This window comes from Schistocerca cancellata, chromosome 6, assembly GCF_023864275.1.
Source record: "Schistocerca cancellata isolate TAMUIC-IGC-003103 chromosome 6, iqSchCanc2.1, whole genome shotgun sequence".
NCBI lineage: Eukaryota > Metazoa > Arthropoda > Insecta > Orthoptera > Acrididae > Schistocerca > Schistocerca cancellata.
Window position 1 is genome coordinate 516,135,258 of NC_064631.1, and position 12,954 is coordinate 516,148,211.

The following is a 12,954-nucleotide window of genomic DNA, read 5'->3' on the forward strand; positions in this document are numbered from 1 at the left end:
ATTTCTTTCTTAGGAAGAAAATAGTTGACGAAATTTTAAGGTGGACTTACAAAGAGGGAAGTCTCGTGTACGGTAGTAGATGTACACAATAGATGCTGCTGAACTGAAGTGTTTTATTGGTGTTTTGATCCCGGCAGATGCTTAGAAGGCCTATAATGAAGAAATTTCACATCCTTGGAGTAAAGACGATGGTAGACCCATTTTCAGTGAAGCAATAGCTATAAATAGTTTTACCCAGGTTTCAAGATGCATGCGATTCGATGACACGGATGTGGGATGCCGCAGTCGTGCACCTGACATGTTGGTTCCGGCCAGAGAAATATTTGAAATGATTGATAAAGACATTTCGAGACGCTTATGTTCCTCACAGCAACGTACTGAAGAACGACTTGTGACATTTCGTGGTAGATGTCCTTTTTGGCAATACATTTCCTCAAATATGGAAAATATGGATTTAAGCTATAGACTGTATGTGATAATGCAACATTTTACGTTCTGAGTCTGTAGGTTTACGCGGATGCCCAGAATCACGTTGGTCAAGTTGGTCATGGCAACATGGTTGCTTTAGATATGGTGAAGGGCTTAGAAAGAAGTGGCAGAAATGTAACAGCTAACGATTTTTTCACTAGTCTTAGACTGGTGAGAGTACTTTTGAAAATCAGTCACAAATTTTTAGGACAAATTAAAAGAAACAAGGGAGAAGTACTAGAAGCTTTCACTCAGACCAAACGTTGAGTCAGATATTCAGCCGTTTTAAGGTTTAAAGAGGATGTAACAATTGCTTCGTATTGTCCAAAAAAGGTGAAAGTTGTAACTCTGCTCAGTACAAAGCACTCATGGAAGAAAGTGGTAAATCGCGAAGAATCTATGCCAGTGATGATTCCGAATTGTAACAGAACAATGTAAGGAGTAGATATAATGGACAAACAGGTTAGAACGTACATTAAAACGATCAGCAGGAGGTGCTTAGTAATATAACACGATTAATATTAGCGCATCGAATGTATTTATAACATGGCTGCATCGTTTACCAATCTGGGCAGAAAGGAGTGGACATCCTCATAGAAATTGGAAAGTAACCCATTACAGAAACCTAGACAATATTGGTTCCCCAGTACTTTTACCAGCACTACAGACGAAAAAACGAGGATCGCGTGTAATTTTTGAAAGATCTGTTGATAGAAAATTCACTGATAAGTGTTTAAAATGTGTATGACTTGAATGTAAAAACCCTTCGGTAGTTTCTCATCTTAGTCGCTCTGGAATTTGTTCGAAAAACTTGTAATTTTATAGCAATCGCTTGTATCTTTTACTAAAATAAATGGTTAAACATAATTTTGCATTCTGATTTATGTTTATTCCACTACCGCCATGTTTTAAATGGTGAAAAGAACAAAAGGAATGTGATTACGTTCATCATCCATTCAAAGTATTATTAGCAAAAAATAGATTCTAAGGGGGGTCACTAGAGACCATAGTGATACTCAGTATATGAAAAAATATTCGGTATTAGGAGGGTTCAAAGTGTGAGGCGGCAGTGGTAACAAAACACGATTATTTTCTGACGGCATAAGGACGCTAGCAGTGCCTTATACTCGAGATCTAAATGGCCTTACCATTTCACAAGACAAAGCAAGACCGCTTGTTGCGCTTCCTGTCTAAATATACATCGATGCAGAAAATGTTCGATTAGTTTCCTGGTCTGGACGCTTCACGGCCCTCTAATTCGTTGAAAATAACTGGTCGTGGGTTTCTGAGAGACGGGCACAAAAGCAGTCGGCAAACACTAGCACTGTACAACTCTGTCTCACAGCCAAGAAGCATGGTCTGACTAACCTATAGCCAAGCTGAATTCGAGCCAGTACCCAGCTGTACTACAGACGTTGTTGCTGCCATTGTTATAACCCTCTAATAATCTACAGACTGAATCACGTATTGAAACTTCCTGGCAGATTAAAACTGTGTGCCGGATCGAGACTCGAACTCGGAACCCTTGTCTTTCACAGGCAAGTACACTGCCATCTGAGCTACCCAAGTTCACTCACGACCACAACTTCAATTCCTCTGTGCAGGAGAGCTTCTGCGAAATTTGGAAGGTAGGCGGAATTGAAGCTGCGACGACGCGTCGCGAGTCGTCCTTGCGTAGCTCAGTTCTTAGAGCACTTTCCGGCGAAAGGCAAAGGTCCCAAATTCGAGCCTCAGACTGGCACACAGTTTTACTCTGACAGGAAGTTTCATATCAGCGCACACTCCGCTGCATCGTGAATGTTCCATTCTGAATCACGTATTCTTCTCCATATACACAATACGTAAAATATCATTATTTACTTTCCGTCACGGTGTTTCAATTTTAATGGCGAAACGTGTAGCTTAACGTTATTTCTAAGTTTCAACAAATCACTATAGTAACTACAGTTCTTACCTCTGATGGGTACTTGTTGAGACTGCCACTGGAATCCGTTGAGCATCTCTGTAACCCGATCTCTTCTGTTAATCCAAGCTGGTAAGGGCCCCAAAGTGACGAGCGACGTTCAAGAACTGGTAGAACAAGAGTTTTGTGAGCCATTTCTTTCAAAAATGAATTTCTTTAAGATCCTTGCAGTAAACGTCATCTGGGCACCTGTTTTTCCTACTATTTGTTTTATGTGGTCATTTCACGTTACGTTGCCCTCAATCGTTACGCGAAGCTATTTACTGTTTCCTACGATTATTGTAGCTAATAATATAATTGGAGAGTACTGCATATCTTCCATACAGTATAAAGGGTTTTCCATTTTTTGTATACAATAAATTGTCTGCTTACATCCTCATGGAGCTTTCAATGTTATTCACCAGATCACTTCAACATATTGCAAGCAATAATGGCCATATGACTTCCTTGTATTACTTATCATCTTTATCTCTCGATTTTGTTCCAATAATAGATGGAAAACAAAGCATTTTACATTGTTTGCTGGAATACACTTCTTAAAATTCTAAAGGTAGCAGACATAGAGTACGGAGAGAAAATGGTTATTTACAGCCTGTACTGTAGTTACGAGAGGGAGAGAAGAAAGATTGGGATTTATAAAAGAAATGGCACAATTTCAGAGAAGTTACGGGTCTAATATTGATATTATTTTATGTATATATACGGAAGCGGTGAGTGAAAATTTGAACTAAGGCCGGGAATTGAACCTGACTTTCCTACTTACTAGGCACCCCTTGAAAAGAGGTCATTAGGGACGGAGCACAAGATCGGATTCTGTCCATTAAGGCTGAGGAAGAAAATAGGCCGTGCTCTTTCAAGGGAACCATCCAAGCATTTGCCTGGACAGAGGTTTTAGCAGTCGTCCTACCGAATTCGAGTCCAGTGTGCTGACAACCGAACTACCTGGCTCGGTTGCAGTTGTAAGAGTCAAAAGAGGTGAAAGCGAAGAACTGGTTGAGAAGGGAGACAAGGTTGTACTCAACTGTTGTTGTTATTGAAGAAAATCAAGAAGCAATCTGGAAAGGGAATTGAAGTTCACAGAGAAGAAACAAAAACTTTTTGCTCTGCCGACGATATTGCAGTTCTGTCATATGCGACATATGACTGGGAAGGGCAGATGAATGGAGTGGATACTGTCTTGATAAGAGGCTACAAATGAACATCAATGAAAGTAAAAGAAGGAAATGGATGCAGTCGCATTAAATCAGGTAATGCCAAAGCAATTAGACTAGGAAATGAGACTCTTCTCGTATTTTTTAATGAGGAATGAGACACTAAAACCAATAGACATGTGTTATTTGAACAGTAAGGTAGCAGATATCGGCGAAAGACGAGAGGATGCAAAATGCAGACAGGCCACAAAATGATTATCATGTCTGGAAGAGAAGAATTAGTTGCCATCTAAAATGAATTTAAGTGTCAGGAAGCCCTGTTCGAAGAGATTTGCCTGGAATCTAGCCTTTTTCAAGAAGTGAAGGCCAGACGAAAAGCAGTTTATAGAATAAGAGAATAGAAGCTTTCCAAATGCTTTGTGACGGGAGAATGCTGAAGACTGGATGAGTAGATCGAATAAATAATGAGGTAGTACTGACTCGAACTGACAGAAAATGTAATTCATGGCTCAAATTGATTAACATAAGGAGTCGGTTGATGGGACAATACTGTGGTGTGCGGAAACCATGGGTCTGGTAATAGACGGAAGTGCAGGGGCAAAAATTATCGGATGAAGACACAGCGATGAATACAGTAAGCTGAATCAGTTCGATTGTTGGTTGTAGTAACTCTTGGAAGATGAAGGGTTTTGTTCACAATAAAGTAGACATTAATTTCAGTTTGAAGAGGGAAAATTACACTGTTCAATTAAACTTAGATGGCATCTCTAGAGAATGCATAACAAACTCAAAATTTCTTGTAATGAATATTTATTATCAGTTCAAGTGGTGTAAACACGCAAAGGTTCTTGCAAAAAAAATATCATCAGCATGTTGTGCCCTTAGAGTACTTACATCACTATGTAACAGTCAGTATCTTTAAGCTACATATTGTTTAAATGTAAACACATTTCTTAGCTATGTAATTCTTTTATGGGTAACAAATGGACAAAGTATGAAAACAGTTTCCAGACTAAAAAAAAACAGCTGTTGGCATAATAACCAAAACTGGTAGTAGAGCTCACTGTAAAGACCTATTCAAAACAGTGTAGTTTTCGACTAGATCATGTAAGAACACTTCCCAATCGGTTGTAGACTGTGAAGAACTACTTATTTCGCGAACGAAACGCGTAGCGTAATATTCCGTTCGTCGGCATGTTCAAAATAGAAATTATGCTGAGTATCGGAATGAAGTTTCAGAACAAATTAAGTGCATGTTCTAATTATGTCGCTAATAATTAATCCAAACATAGCAGTACATTATTAGAGATCGCACCAGACAAGAGCGTAAGTAGTAGGTACTTCAATATTATGTACTACAAAGAAGTATTTACTTGAGTATTTCAATGACTAGTCTATGAATTGAGATATTCTAAAAGCAGTATTTAATTTACTTAAAGTACAAGGAGGTTTCTAGTTTGTATTCGAATAAAAGCACCAAATATACAAAATGGGATTTATTACAACATAATATTACATTGTACATTTCTAAATCTGTGGCAGAACACAAGTGAATTATTTCACTCATGTGATAAAACATCGCATACAATTCCAGAAATAACAGAGGCTTCTTGTAAAGATCAAAGTTGTACATTCCATAAGTACTCAATGTACAGAGCAAAGATTACCACGACAGCGTACAGCGCATTAAAGTAACATAATAAATGTAAGGTTTCTATAGTCGAATAAAATACGTTAAATTCGTCTCCAACGGCTAAATATTGGGCCTTAAAGATAGCACACGTACTGAGCAGTTTAGTTGGTCTAATATCGATGTCCCTTCTTCATTTCAAGAGTCCATTACATTCTTTTTTGCCATTAAAGATTCATTCGAAGTCATTAGGTAAACTGCAGTTATGCATCATATTGACTAAGTTATGCACTCTATTCATTATTATGATAATTGAGATTTAGGTTATCGCAAGATTTTTAAACGTATTTAACAATGAATAACGCATTAGGTTTTCAGGAAACAGTTTACCATCACGCTTACATAGCGTTACAAGATCAGTCTGTTGAGTGACTGCTTGCTAGTCATGAAGTTGGATAGTCGTTACTGATGCCAGAATGTTATAGGTGTTTTTCATGTCTCCCCACTCAGGCACGGTTCCATGGAAAACTCGCAAAAAAGAGACCCTCAAATTCATGACACACATTACTCGAGTTTAAGTGAATGGTATTATGAATAGAGTACTTGGTATATTCTTAGGAAAACATTCAATGGAATACTTAAGTGAAAAAATTATTGATGTACAGATATGTGTTCAGGTTTAAGTACAGCCAGACACGAAAACTGCAGATTCAAGAATGAAATTGAAGAGTATCAATTCGATTTAAATTCATAAGTACGAACCTGAACCTCTACAAAGTCTGTGTGAGATATACAGTTCATAATTTCATTTGGAATGTAAGATTATGAAACATTGACGTACTGTTTGACATTCAGCTATTTATTTTTCAAGTAGGCCATTGGTTACAAGTTTTATAGTAATGCGCTGACATATATTCATCGTCTTGGTATTCGTAGTGGCGGTCGGATGGAGCAGATGGTTAAGTTTTAGCCAATGACGGTCTGTTGCTGGAATGGGGCAGCTGAATGCAGGTATCTGCTTTTGCAGCTGTGTCTGACTTGCTACTTCACACCGGATACCTAAAACATGAAAAAGTCCAAATAACACATAATTATTTATCGATTACATTCAAAGCTTCCTGGAAATAAATACATCTCATTGGACAACAAGGATTATGAACTAGTAATTTAGCTCATTTCAGTATTCATTGTTCTCTCTTAAATAGAATACATGGTATATTAGTTTACCTTTGTGATTAATTTAATCAATTTCGTCTTCTTTTGTCAGTTTCTACTAGTTCTTCAAGTATAATGAGCGTATAGAAACTGCACGCGCTCATTAGCAAGCATGTAGCTGAAGTTGGTAATATTGTTGTTGCCAGCAGACAGACTGATAAAACAGTTGATCCGCCGCACACCAGCAACAATGCTGTCCGTTACACAGCGGAACTTTTTATCACGCCATAACCAACTTCCAATACCCCTACACTGTACAGCGTTCATAAGATACATCATTGTTTTTCATTTGCCTCTATGTTGAGTGTCCATTACTGACTACTCTGATAGATTCACCTTACAATTCTTCGTTACGTAACAGTCAATTTGGGATTGAATAATTGCCCACATAAAACCATAGACGTGAACTACCACCTTCGCTTTACCTCTGACACTTACAGTTAACAATTTAAAGTGACTGTTATCACCATGTCCACTCACATTCGTTCAGCATATATTAACATTTAATAATTCACTACATTTATCTTTGTTTAAATTTTTTTCCCATCTTATTGATGACTGAACTATCTGAAGATCCTTCTATTAGAATACTAATCTACCATGCTTCCGCTTTCAATACATTAACTCCATCCATATCTAAAAATTTAGTTAACACTATTCTCCTTCACTGGAATACTCCTAGCACACCTGATAGATTTATATACTTTCGGAGACATCAATACTTCCGTCAAGATGGTGAAATCCATCCAACCGTAAGGGGAAGAACATCTCGGCTAAGAAGCAGAAATACAAAAATGATATGAATTACTACACGCAGAATAGAAAAATTACATTCGAGAGTAATCTGATAATATTACTCTCGTTAACTGCAGCAAACCACTGCCAATTAGTAGAGATTATTATTCCCAAAGCAGCATAGTTGAACTATTCATGACATCATGGTACCTGGCCACATACATTCATGGAACGATACATTAACAATTGAAAATAATCTTAACTTTACCACTGTCAAACAAAAAATTAGACAGATCCATAATCTAATTCAAACTAATTAACATGCTCCCACAGCTGAAGTCCATGTATTATCCAGTAAGGGTTGTAACTGATTTTCCTCAACTTTAGTCATATACAGCATAGACAGGATTATTGAGGATATAATTTGTAACATATACATTAATTCACACTAAAATATCTAGCAGAAGGTACTGACTTCTTCCAGGAAAGTCCATATCTACAGTCCTGGAAATGGAAAAAAGAACACATTGACACCGGTGTGTCAGACCCACCATACTTGCTCCGGACACTGCGAGAGGGCTGTACAAGCAATGATCACACGCACGGCACAGCGGACACACCAGGAACCGCGGTGTTGACCGTCGAATGGCGCTAGCTGCGCAGAATTTGTGCACCGCCGCCGTCAGTGTCAGCCAGTTTGCCGTGGCATACGGAGCTCCATCGCAGTCTTTAAGACTGGTAGCATGCCGCGACAGCGTGGACGTGAACCGTATGTGCAATTGACGGACTTTGAGCGAGGGCGTATAGTGGGCATGCGGGAGGCCGGGTGGACGTACCGCCGAATTGCTCAACACGTGGGGCGTGAGGTCTCCACAGTACATCGATGTTGTCGCCAGTGGTCGGCGGAAGGTGCACGTGCCCGTCGACCTGGGACCGGACCGCAGCGACGCACGGATGCACGCCAAGACCGTAGGATCCTACGCAGTGCCGTAGGGGACCGCACCGCCACTTCCCAGCAAATTATGGACACTGTTGCTCGTGGGGTATCGGCGAGGACCATTCGCAACCGTCTCCATGAAGCTGGGCTACGGTCCCGCACACCGTTAGGCCGTCTTCCGCTCACGCCCCAACATCGTGCAGCCCGCCTCCAGTGGTGTCGCGACAGGCGTGAATGGAGGGACGAATGGAGACGTGTCGTCTTCAGCGATGAGAGTCGCTTCTGCCTTGGTGCCAATGATGGTCGTATGCGTGTTTGGCGCCGTGCAGGTGAGCGCCACAATCAGGACTGCATACGACCGAGGCACACAGGGCCAACACCCGGCATCATGGTGTGGGGAGCGATCTCCTACACTGGCCGTACACCACTGGTGATCGTCGAGGGGACACTCAATAGTGCACGGTACATCCAAACCGTCATCGAACCCATCGTTCTACCATTCCTAGACCGGCAAGGGAACTTGCTGTTCCAACAGGACAATGCACGTCCGCATGTATCCCGTGCCACCCAACGTGCTCTAGAAGGTGTAAGTCAACTACCCTGGCCAGCAAGATCTCCGGATCTGTCCCCCATTGATCATGTTTGGGACTGGATGAAGCGTCGTCTCACGCGGTCTGCACGTCCAGCACGAACGCTGGTCCAACTGAGGCGCCAGGTGGAAATGGCATGGCAAGCCGTTCCACAGGACTACATCCAGCATCTCTACGATCGTCTCCATGGGAGAATAGCAGCCTGCATTGCTGCGAAAGGTGGATATACACTGTACTAGTGCCGACATTGTGCATGCTCTGTTGCCTGTGTCTATGTGCCTGTGGTTCTGTCAGTGTGATCATGTGATGTATCTGACCCCAGGAATGTGTCAATAAAGTTTCCCCTTCCTGGGACAATGAATTCACGGTGTTCTTATTTCAATTTCCAGGAGTGTATGTCTACTAACTTAGATCTTTACTACTCAATATACAATTTACAAGAGATTTCTGCTTCTAGTGGGTGGACTCATTCAAAATACTTCTTCATGTCCTTGTGGACGTACATTCCTGAGATATGTATCATACCAGTTAATTACAGAAGATACGCTTCCTCGCGAGGTATATCAACAATGATATAGGGACCAGAGGGTAGCATCTGCCACTTCTTGTTGCGTTTCGCTAACTTAGAACATCTATTGTCGCTACACACAAGTATTTTGTCCCCTACCTCAAACTCTTGCTCTTCCTTCAGTTGGCATCAAAATATAATATTTTCTTTTCTTCCCTGCACATTAGCGTGATTAAAGCTTGTCCAACTTTTGCCTTTAGAGAAGATTCTTCTCTGGCAGCCATGGGTAATAGTGTAAGCCATTCATTAGTCCCTTTAAGTCGTTAAAATCTTTCTCTAATAATTGTGGATAATCGATCAATATATGTGGCCTATTACAACAGTTACTCCTCAAACATATTGATTTCCCTGAAAACCAGAGCTATGGGGTTGGCTTTGGCATGGTACCCTCATACATGGTGAAGAAAAATTTTGTCACGAAATTTTAACCCTGGATAGCTGACGCCAGTAGGAACCAAAATTACTAATGTTGTGTAGGTCGACAACGCACAATTTTTAAATCACGGGAACTTGGCACCACGCGCTCCGATTGACCGTGGGATTGCTTTGTTGCCATTCGTCAGTTGCCAGTTGACAGACAGTGCTGTGGTTGTCGGTTCACACATACAAACGTCCCTCGCCCTGTCGATGTCACAACTGGATACGCACACGTGTCGAATACATATTTCTGTCTCTCTTCACCTCACGCCAGAGGCATTCACATTTAAGCTTCGCATCAGAGCACACACACGTCCCCTGCGATTTAGTCACACAGTAAGCAGGGCGGCACAGTATTCGTTTGAAGAACAGCGAGATATGGTTTTTGTTATGGACTAGCCGCCGGTAATGCACATGAAGAGGGACGGTTGTGTGAGATACAGTACCCAGCAAGATGCCACCCACACTCGCAAACGTTTACAGCAATTCACCTGCGATTTGGCGAAACAGGCTCGTTATGGTGACGCACGAAGACCTCGAACACGACGGGATGCTGAATTTGAAGAAACTGTTCTCGACCGCTTCTAGGAAGCACCTACGACAAGTACTCGAGGGGTTGGGCACGACATGGGGTTACTCACCGCTTAGTCTGGGAGGTTTTGAGGGATCAGGTCAGCATCCATTTAGTTTCCACCCTGTCTAAGACCTAAATCCTGTGGCGGACTATGAACATAGGCTACGTTTCTGCCGGTGTTTCCTGCGACGTGTTGCACGAGATCCCGACTTCCCCGCCATTGTGCTGTTTACCGATGAATGCACCTTCCATCGGGATGGCCTTACTGGGCAAGGGGAAATCCTCACGTCACATAGTCCACCGACGCCAGGAAGGGTTTTCGCTCAACACTTAGACAGGCATTGTGGGTGAACATCCGATTGGGACAGTCCCTGTACCTCCTCGACTTACCGGCGCCACTTACTTTTACTTTCTGCAAGAAACTCTACCCGGCCTGCTTGAAGACATTCTCCTGTATATACGGCTAAGCATGTGATTGCGGCAGGATGGGGCGCCCGCACATAACAGTCGTGCTGTGCTGCGGATATTTAAATGATCTCTGTGACGGCCGGGTAATTGGAAGGTTCTCGTAGGACATGTTTCCATGATCACCAGACCTCACGCCACCGGACTTCTTCCTGTGAGGAGTTTTCAACGTTGTAGTTCACCCACCCATATGCGAACCACTTAGAAACGAAAGGAATTAATGGATCACGTTCAACATGCCGCCAATCACATCAGGGCAATGCCAGGAATGTTTGAAAGTGTTCGGCAGAACACCGTTCGACGTTACCAAGCTTGCGTCCCTTCAGAGGGTCGCCAGTTCGATCGCCTGCTTTAAGTAAACAATGTCCCAGCAACAAAAAAGGTCTTTTCAGTGCCGACACAATTTGTACAAGACTTTTTGTACGCGAACTGATAGCTGTTGATGGGTTTGTTCCTGGTATGTCTTGTCACGAAACTACAATGGATGTGTCGGGACTGAGGCCCCCCAGAGTGGAAGGCAGGTTCGCTATCACCGAGCGTGCGGGCCGCCTTGGGCACATCGCCATCTCCGGCAGGCAAAGCATTCGTTGTCATGCGTTGTCGAGAGCATCCGGCAACAGGGTAATCCCTCGGGAAATCGGAGCGCGTGGCATCAAATTTCCGTAGTTTAAAAATTGTGCGTTGTTGACCTACACAACATTAGTAATTTTGGTTCCTACTGGCATGAGCTATCCAGGGTTAAAATTTCGTGACACGGTTTTTCTCCACCCTGTATAATTATCTGTTTGATATCATATATCTGTAAAAATTGCTTCCATTTCTTGACACAAAGCTATGTACATTATCTGATAAAATGGTGTTCGTTTTGCCAACGTGAGGAATATACTCTCTTATAAATCTGCGGATATCGGGGGTGGTGGTTGCTTTTCTTAAGCCATATAGTTCAATACGTTTCGTGAATGACTCATACATTGCAATGATGTATCGGGTACCTGCACCTGAAGTCAAGAGGCGTACACAATTGTCTGCTGAAATAATCTATAGTGATTCGTCAGCGGTGATAGGATGTAATTTTCCTTTCGAGATTTGGCACATTACACATTTTCTTAAAAAAGCTTTGCACTTTCCTTCACATATTTAGAAAATAACAATACACCGTAATTTTTTAGGCATGCTTAGCCAGTACAAAATGCCGCCGGCTCTTTGAGTATTCCAAGTTAAACGTTTCCGACCTTCTTTTGGAATGTATACACACCACATGGTTATCCGTGTATCACGTTAATAAAACAATGCACCATTATGCACGAAGTAATGATTGCTTAACGCCCCTTTGGGACTGATTGCCAACCACCATTTTAACTTTCCTCATGTGGGATGAGCATTCTGTAGCAGTCCCATGTCATTACACAGATTCAGATTATATGGTCGGTACACATCGTCGTTACTGACCAAAACTTTGAACTCCGTACCTTTTCTTAGAAGACTTCTGCGTCTCCAGCAATCCCTCCGGCAAACGCGACAACGCATCAACTTCTACATCATTTTCAGTTTTTCTATAAGTTATCTCAAAATCATATTCCTGGATAACTAATGACCACAGAAATAGCCTAGCATGTATTAATCTGCAATCTAACATGAAACCTAGAGCCTTGTAGCTACAGTATACTTTTGTAAGTTCACCAGATAAATAGTACTCAAACTTATCAAATATCAAACAGTGGTGGGTGCTTCTAATTCTGTAACTGTGTAAGTTCTTTCACAGTCAGTCAGTATACGATTGATGAAGACATAGTGCATACTGTAGGTTTACCATCGATATTTCTACGTGAAAAGGCAAGCCCTTAGGCCAACGGATGTTTTCAAACCCTCAGTTGCCACCTCCTGCCCATCAATCACAAATGTATATTTTTCCAAGGACAAGGTTACGATGGCCTTGTTCTCATGGAAAAAATCGATTCCAATTATGCAGTCCAATCAGGAATGTGTCCATTATTGTTGCATTCCCTATCTTTAACAGAACGCGCATAATATTTTTGGATTTCGTGTCAAAGGCACCTACCGTCCTTCAGTTACTAACCGGCAAGGTGGGCACTTGCATTATCTGACATAAGTTTTCATACTATCCAGAAGGGATAACACTCGTTGCAAAACCTGTATCAAACGTAACCACTGCCGCTACATTTCCTATTCAGCGTATACTGCTGACTGAGACACTACCTTAGATTGCTTCTGACAACGCAC

At 41.7% G+C, this 12,954-nt stretch overlaps 1 protein-coding gene across 1 annotated transcript in view; it reads right to left on the reverse strand.

Annotated features, from left to right (window-relative positions):
- Positions 1–5,110: 5,110 nt before the first annotated feature.
- The window catches only part of LOC126088408 (uncharacterized), a 1,096,577-nt gene continuing 1,088,733 nt past the window's right edge, over positions 5,111–12,954 (reverse strand). The window contains exon 9 of the mRNA XM_049906547.1: positions 5,111–6,271. The gene's annotated coding sequence lies outside the window, so the exon portion shown is untranslated. The remainder of the gene's footprint in view (positions 6,272–12,954) is intronic.